Genomic DNA, 8,005 nt, shown 5'->3' on the forward strand with positions numbered 1-8,005 from the left:
CCACACTAGGCTAAGATGTTTGGCTCATCAAGATGCATGGTCAAGTTCCATTACTTTACATTATTAAGTAATGACTCTCCCATTCTCCAATTGGTGATTGCACGTACACACTCATTGCAGCCATCAATATGTTCATGATGTATATAGTCGTAGCAACATAATCGAAATTACACTATTCAATTGCAAAGATTGTATTGAAAGACATACATAGGCATCAGATTTAAGTCATCATTAATTTATATCAACTATATTCTATTTACTTCATGTTATAAACTATTTGTCTATATTTTTTGTGAATTTCTATTAATTAATAATGGAACATGATTTCAATACTTGTAGTTTGTCCTCAAGTTATATGGTTTTTCCAATATAATTAAATATTATTGCATCATAATAGTACTTGAATTCTCAATTAAGTATTGAAATGAAGATTGGTGTCAAATATAATCATATTATTCAATTCATCCTAGGGTGACTGCAAGCAACAAGACCATAAATAACAAGATACTATGCATTCATAATTTATTAATTCTACTTACTAGAAATCCTACCTTCCATGAAACCAACATTGCCATCACTTAGAATCATTTGAGTTTACATAATTACCAATTTGACTGAGTTGTCTTGAAGATCCATTTAGTCATGATCCTACTCATGGACAATTCTATTGTCAAGGAATGCAACCATATTGATTTGGTTTTAATGGTTAACAAGAAAACCATATTAGTGTACATCTACATCCAAATTAACTTTAATATGATAGGTTGTATCTCTTGATGTAAAATTAATTCAATTACTCATGATTTACTAGTTAAACCTTATCTACCTAATTAAATAGTCACATTTTAAGTCTAATGACGCTTTTTAATCAATATGAAATTTCCAAACCAAAAAAGAGAAGGTTAGAACATCACATTCAAGTTCCACAATTAACTAGAACTAGCGAGATCATTGAGTGTAAGAAGTGTGATTAGAGACACGAAAGGTTGGGGACTTACATACCACACATTTTAACATTGTTCACAATAGAATAAAATCCTAGGGTTTATTCATATAATTTGTAGTGTCAAAGAAGTTTTTGGTTCTCAAGTAACAACTTACTAAAACACTAATATTATCTGTGCATGGTTTTACCTTTTATTGATATGCCTAATTTAATAATTTGTAATGATTAAAATCAATGAGAATGACACACGTACACAAAAATTTGAACATATTATATATGCTCAAAATATCTATAATACGCATTAAACCATCATAAATTTTATTGCAACTAAAAACTTCAATAGACAATTCTTATAGTGCTATTGTCAATTAAATATATTGTGACACATTTCAAAGGAAACAAATATAATTTTGTCAGCAACTTGATTTAGATGTCGAGTAATAGGGGATGCATTAGACAACTACTTTTGATGCAAAACCAATAAGATTTACAGAATGCAATTAAAAATGCATATTGGTCATAATCTATGAAAACCGTAAAATAAAAACACAAGAAGAAATACATCTAGTAGAGGGAGAATTTTGACAACCAATTATCCTATTAAACCTCTTAATTATAATATTCATCAAGAATTATTTGATAAAATAATTTGCTAGTTACAAAGGATATGAGTCACAATCTTTTGATTCTACATTGCCATACAATGATAACTTTGTATACTTTATATTTAAAAATTATTAAAAACTTACTCTAAAATGATACAATATCTAGCTACAACTATAAATCAATATGTCTAATCGATACACTTTGAAATAATTTTAGGCAATCATCTTAACTTTAAATACAAACAACTATCTCTATTACTCATGAAGGCTTTTGATCAATTTATAGTTTGAAAACGTCTATTTTAAGAGTCATGCAATAGTTTTAACCTTATACACCTCTCAAAATTATAATCTCTATTTTTTTAAATCATTATCTTGAATTGGATAATTGGATTGTATATGAAGAATACAAAATAAACTTCATGGTCTCATTCATGGGCTTTGTAGGGTTCATCTTACTCCTAGCAATGGAAGGGACTTAGATAGTGTGTGGGTTAAGCAGGAGTAGGGGTGGGTCAAAATTAACTTCAATGGGGCTTCGAGAGGAAACTTGAGAATCTCAAGTGCAGGATGTGTGGCCTATGATGCGAAAGAGAAGGTGTTACTTAAAGGAGTTCAAAGGCTACGAGATGGTACCAATAACGAGGTTGAGGCGCAGACAACTTTTATTACAGTTGAGTTAGCTAGCAATCTTAACATTTCAAAGGTACACCTAGAAGGGGATTCTAAAATCATTGTTGATGCAATTGTGAAGGGATCTGCTCCAAGCTGGCTGATAAATAAATTGATTTCAATAATCTGTTCAAAGTTACGCTCCTTCCAAGATTTTTGAATTTCACATATTAAAAGGGCAGGGAATGGGGTGGTCAACTTACTATCCAATGTGGCATGTGAGTTGGATCTTTTTGTCACCAGATGGTGGGGTGGTGATGATGAAGCATTACCTTGGCCAACCTAGCTCGAAGTCATTTAGTACTTTTGGCAGGTGATGTGTTACGGTCTTTCTGGCAAGTACTTGTCATAAATGAACCTGCATTGAAAGCTTGTGAATTCATGCCAACTTAGCCTAAAAGGGCGACATATAGTAATGGGACTTTGCATTAATGAGGAATGTTTGTCGAGCTCCATGTTGCAATTTGAGAGTGGCTTCATTCACAACCTCTTCTCAAAATTTTGATTGCCCTACAGATTCTTCCTTGGTACAGGCGATGTGAAGTGGTTTTATTGCGACGTAATTGCAATGGAGGCTAACTTCACCCCGAAAAACAAAGAAACAAATTTGCCCATTCCTAGCCCCTATCTCGGAGAGAAGGCTGAGGAGAATGTTCTTGTCTAATGATGAACAAGTGATGAAGACTGTACAACTCATTTTGGGTGAAGACATAGGCTTTGTGAGGCATCGATATAGGAACAATATGGATGTTTACTCACTTATTCTAGCGTGGGGTTTGGACCTGGAAGATTCTGTCGAACTGGTTAGACAGGTGATGGAAGTGATTGTTCCTAAAGATTATCGTTTGGGCATGGAGTCAATTCTAGAATGGGCAGTTCCTGGAGTTGGTTTTGACGCATGTGAGGGCATTTTGAACTTCCATCGAGTGGTTGAAGTGAATTACATTGCCTTTGTGAGATGGCAAGAGAATGGAACTAAAGCATAATATAGAGAGGAGGCGAGGAGGGGCTGGGAAGCCTTGAAGGTATTCATGCAATTAATAGAAGTCGAGGTAGTGTTGCAACAGACTATAAAGGAGGAGAGAGCGTTAGCTTGCAGATGACTGAGGTCGAGGAAGCGAAAGGCGAGTGGGGAGAAAACCCTGGCTTTATCCCCGGGTAGCTCTCTGTGAATTGTTTTCAGTTATGTTTTATACTATTTATGTTTGGGAGTTTATTCCTTGTTTTGTGTTTCTCGGACTATGACATTTTCATTTTGTTTAATCCCGCTTTGTATCATCTAGATACAATTTTGTGCGTAGCGATACTTTAGAAATTTTTGGGTTCGTGGTCTGTAAAGATGGTTTTGGATAGGTGGTTTTGTATGGGTTAGCTGGTTTGGTTGGTTGGTGGTTTTGTTGGAGGCTTTAAGGTAGAAACTGTTTCCCTCTTTTGAAGTTATACTTTCCTTTATCTATATTAATAAAAATCTAATATTATCGATAAAAAAAGAAACTTCATGGTTTTTTACTGTCACTAATAAATCATTATTCACCTAGAATCAACCTAAACCCAAAGGGAACTCAATGGATCAAAAAAATCGTTAGTTTATTTCTATGCTCCAAACTAAATAGATATCCATAAAAATTGCCATGTTAACCCCAAGTTTCACACTTAAACATGCTATAACAATAAATTTAAAAAAGGGCAGAAGGCTTACAATATTGATCACCATGTATTTGTTGGTCTAGATGTAGTACCCCTGCTAGTTTGAACTCATTAGACACATATTTTATTATTGGTTGTTTTTCATTGGATACATTACCATGATATATTATTCAAATTTTTTTATGACATTATGCTTTATCTGGAAATGAGATGTATAATTTATTTGCAGTATTTTAGTACTTGTGATTTATGACATTTTATGGATTATTGCTATGTACTGACATTTTACTTTATCTATGCAATGTAGAATTATATGTTATGTGTTTGCGAGTGTATTGGATGCAAGGGAACGATTTTCCTTCACTCATTTCGATGAGACAGGGAACGTCACGATTCTCCTTCATCGGTGTGTATGTCGTGTTTTCTATATTGTATATATATGCATGTGTGGTTCGGTGATGCAAGATATTGTAGGTACGAGGTATCGTCTCCACCTGGCTTCACAGGTCTGAGCGTGCCTTATATTTTTCGATGGAAGTGGAGGAGATAGTAGTTGACCCTATTTTACTCAGTTACACTCGTATGAGTGTCGTCAGTTGGTCGTCTTGTTAGTTAGTTCGGTCTTCGTATTTTGTCATTTTATCTTTTATGGGTAATTGCTTGAGATTTGTTTAATTTGAGTGTTTTAGATGATTTAATTAATTAATTAATTAAGTTTATGAAATTATCTCATTATTGTATTGTTTATGCTTTGAGATTATAAATTTAGTTAATTAAAGAAATTATTAAATTAAGTTGCAAGCTACATGTTATTTGAAATATATTTCTATTTAATAAATTAGATTAATTATATTTATTGTTTCCTTAAATAAAAAAATGATTAAATAAATAAATGAATAAAAGGATTAATTAGAATTAAAATATTGTTTTAATTCTTTATTTAGAAAATTAAGTAATGTGCATGAGAAAAGTAAAGAAAGAATAATGTTTTTTTTTAATTATTGCATGTGATAAATTTAGAAAATAAAATAAAAATTACTATTATTCTAAATTTAGGTTTTTTGTGAAACAGCTATTGAACCTAGAGTTTTAGTTTAAATAAGGGTTAGGTCTTTATTTTAGTTACACACAGGAACAGGTCAAGAATTTAGGTGAAGAAATTTTATTGGAAGTCTTCTACAGATTTCTTCTAGGAAAGCTATACCAGGTTGGATGATTTCTTAGTTGTGTGTTTTATTAAAAATATTTCTATTTGTCTCTGCTCGATGTGTGTGTAAAATAATTGTCAAATCTAAAACCCTCTTCTGGTGAATTCGAGTTTTGTTTTGAAATCCATGCCTGATGTGTATTTCTAATTTATGGGAAGTATGTAATTTTTGAGAAAATTAAGAGAAATTATTATAGAAAATTTGTCAGATTTTAGGATGCATGGAAATTTGCAAGATTTGTGAGAAAGGGTATTTACCTGAGAAATGGTTTTAATTACCTTAAGAAAATAAATTTAATTACACATTAAATTTATTTGGGTTAATTAAATTTTAAAAAAATAAAATGAAGAAGGATTGAAATTTTGTGAAAATGGAATTATTGGAAAAATATTATTTTTTGTTATTATTGCTGTTAAAATTTTATTAAAATGAAATTATTGAAAAAGTATTATTTTTTATTGTTCTGTTTATATATATATATATATATATATATATATATAAATAAAAGAATAAATAAAAATAAATAATAAATAAATAAACACTACCTACGGTAGCATCCCCTACTGACGATAGTACCCAGTACTACCGACGGTAGTAGTGCTACTAGACGGTAGTACTAGCTACTGGTGGTAGCTTAGGCTACTGTGATAGGGGCTATTGGCAATTTTAAAAGTGGTTTTAATTATTATTTTTAATTAATTTCTAAACCCTGTGCACTGTTTCGGGTTTCATACCCAAGGGTTAGATAAATTAATTTTATTATGTGTTATATTATATATGTATATTCATATATGTGTTTATATATATATTTAATATTAGATATGTTTTCTTTTGGTAGTTATTATAATATTTTAAATATTATTTAATTACAGTTTGGAATGTTAATCTCTATGAAAATGTTGAAAATACATTAGGAGAATTATCTTTATTTTTCTTTTTGGACAAATGACAAGGTGGATGTTTTTTTGGTATTAAAAAGTTGTAAATTCTTGTTATCTGGAAATTCGTAAATTGCATGTTATTTATGCTTTTGGCTGTTTTTAAGGAAAGATTGCCTGTTATAGGATCTTGCGTATATTGTGTTCTCAGTCAAGCTTTATTTCATTGCAATTTTGGTTAAATTGTCATTGTGTCCTATGTTATTATTTCTCCTAGACCAGGTGTTGTTGTATAACCTATTTGATATGAGCCATTGTGTGTTTTTGTCCAAATGGTCAATCTTGGGTTGGTATTTGTGTATCCTTCACCTGTGCTTGTCAGGATTGTTTATGGTTGCCTGTTTCGCCATAGAGCTCTCGTAGAGAGAAACATTTCCTGTTAGTGTCCTAGGAGAGAGAGTGGCTTTCGAGCAGGGGCCGTGCCCGAAGTGGATGACAGGATAACCCATCGAAAGTTAGTTAAAAAGTGATAACCTAATAATTGATTAGGGGGTGGGTAGATTAAATATTAATTAAGATAAATGTACCTCGTGCATAGGTGAGTGCTTGTACAGGGCTCATAATGTTACGAGAAGGCCCGGAATGGCAAACTTACTACCTTGTCTTCACGAAAGGATTGGTAGGGTCCGCATGAGACTTAGTTGGAACCGGAGGCTCGGGAGAGGTTACCAAGAGAAACTCGAGTATGGGGGTCTGGACCTATGGAGGTTGTACCATGGTAACCATCAAGCTATGGGATGACACTCTCTTCTTAGAGTCACTAGTGTTTTGTGAGTTGTGTTACATGGATGGTTGCAGAGTCTTGTAGTCCTTTTGTACTTGTCTTACTTTGCTTGCTTGAGGGTTTTCTACTATCTTCTAGCACGGTGGGGTGGTTCCATTTCAGGATCACATGGTCGGGTGGTAGTGCCACTTCCCATCGGATGTTCTGGATTATATCTTCAAGCGAGAAAAGGCTTCGTTGGTGTTTCTTGGTTCGTGGTTTATGTACCAGCTCTTGTTCAAGATCATTGTTCAGTTGAGACCTTGTGGTCATTGTATCAGACTTTTATGTAACCTTGATATTGTATCTTTGTAACCAGTGGTATTATTGGAAGCCATGTATGTATGGATATTGTAATATTATTATGTCAGTGAAATGAATGTTATTGTTTTGATCTTATGTTTAAATGGTTTATGGAAATTGGATACATTTGAATACTTTTATTTCTTTATTATGGAATTTGGATGTATGTGTAGTTTTAAACTTAAGTTTTCAATTTATCTAATTGAATGGATTAACTGCGGTGTTAATATAATATATGAAATTAATCTTCATTGGGTACCCTTAGAAAAACTTATGATAGACTTCCGCTGTGTTGACAAACGTGCAATGGTTATAGTTAGTGTACTTAGTCTTTAACAAAAAAAAATTATTTCACCCTTTAGTTGCCTAGTTGTGTTGTTTTCCTTTAGGGTTCCTGGCGGGGCATTACACTAGATATAGGCACCTAAAAATACGCCACAATCAATATAATGATAGCTACTTTGGAACTAAAGAATTTGTTCCCAAGATTGGTCATTAACACTTCATTGAATATCAATTTTGAGAATATTTACAAAATTTGCACTCCTATTATTAGTTAAGACAATAATCAATGATTTCCAATACCTCAATAAATAAGTCAAACTTTTAGTGGATATAAATGAAGAAAAGACTAAGGACTTCTATATTGAAGGCAACCATACTATTTTCAAATTTCATTTCAAAAATGTCAAGCATGAAGGTGTACATGCACTCAAAATTTGAGCATAACATTATAGTATTATGCCGATAGATAGTGTCAATCTTTTGTCAACTTCTAGCTTGCCCTTTCTTTCACAATCAAAATTCAAATGATACCTAAAAACTAGAGACCATGATTAAAGATGGTATATCTTTTGAAACTACAAAAGTAGTAAGCAACAATTAGATTTCCAAATTTGACCTCCCTATGAATTTGCACATTA

The sequence above is a fragment of the Cryptomeria japonica genome, chromosome 3, assembly GCF_030272615.1.
Source record: "Cryptomeria japonica chromosome 3, Sugi_1.0, whole genome shotgun sequence".
NCBI lineage: Eukaryota > Viridiplantae > Streptophyta > Pinopsida > Cupressales > Cupressaceae > Cryptomeria > Cryptomeria japonica.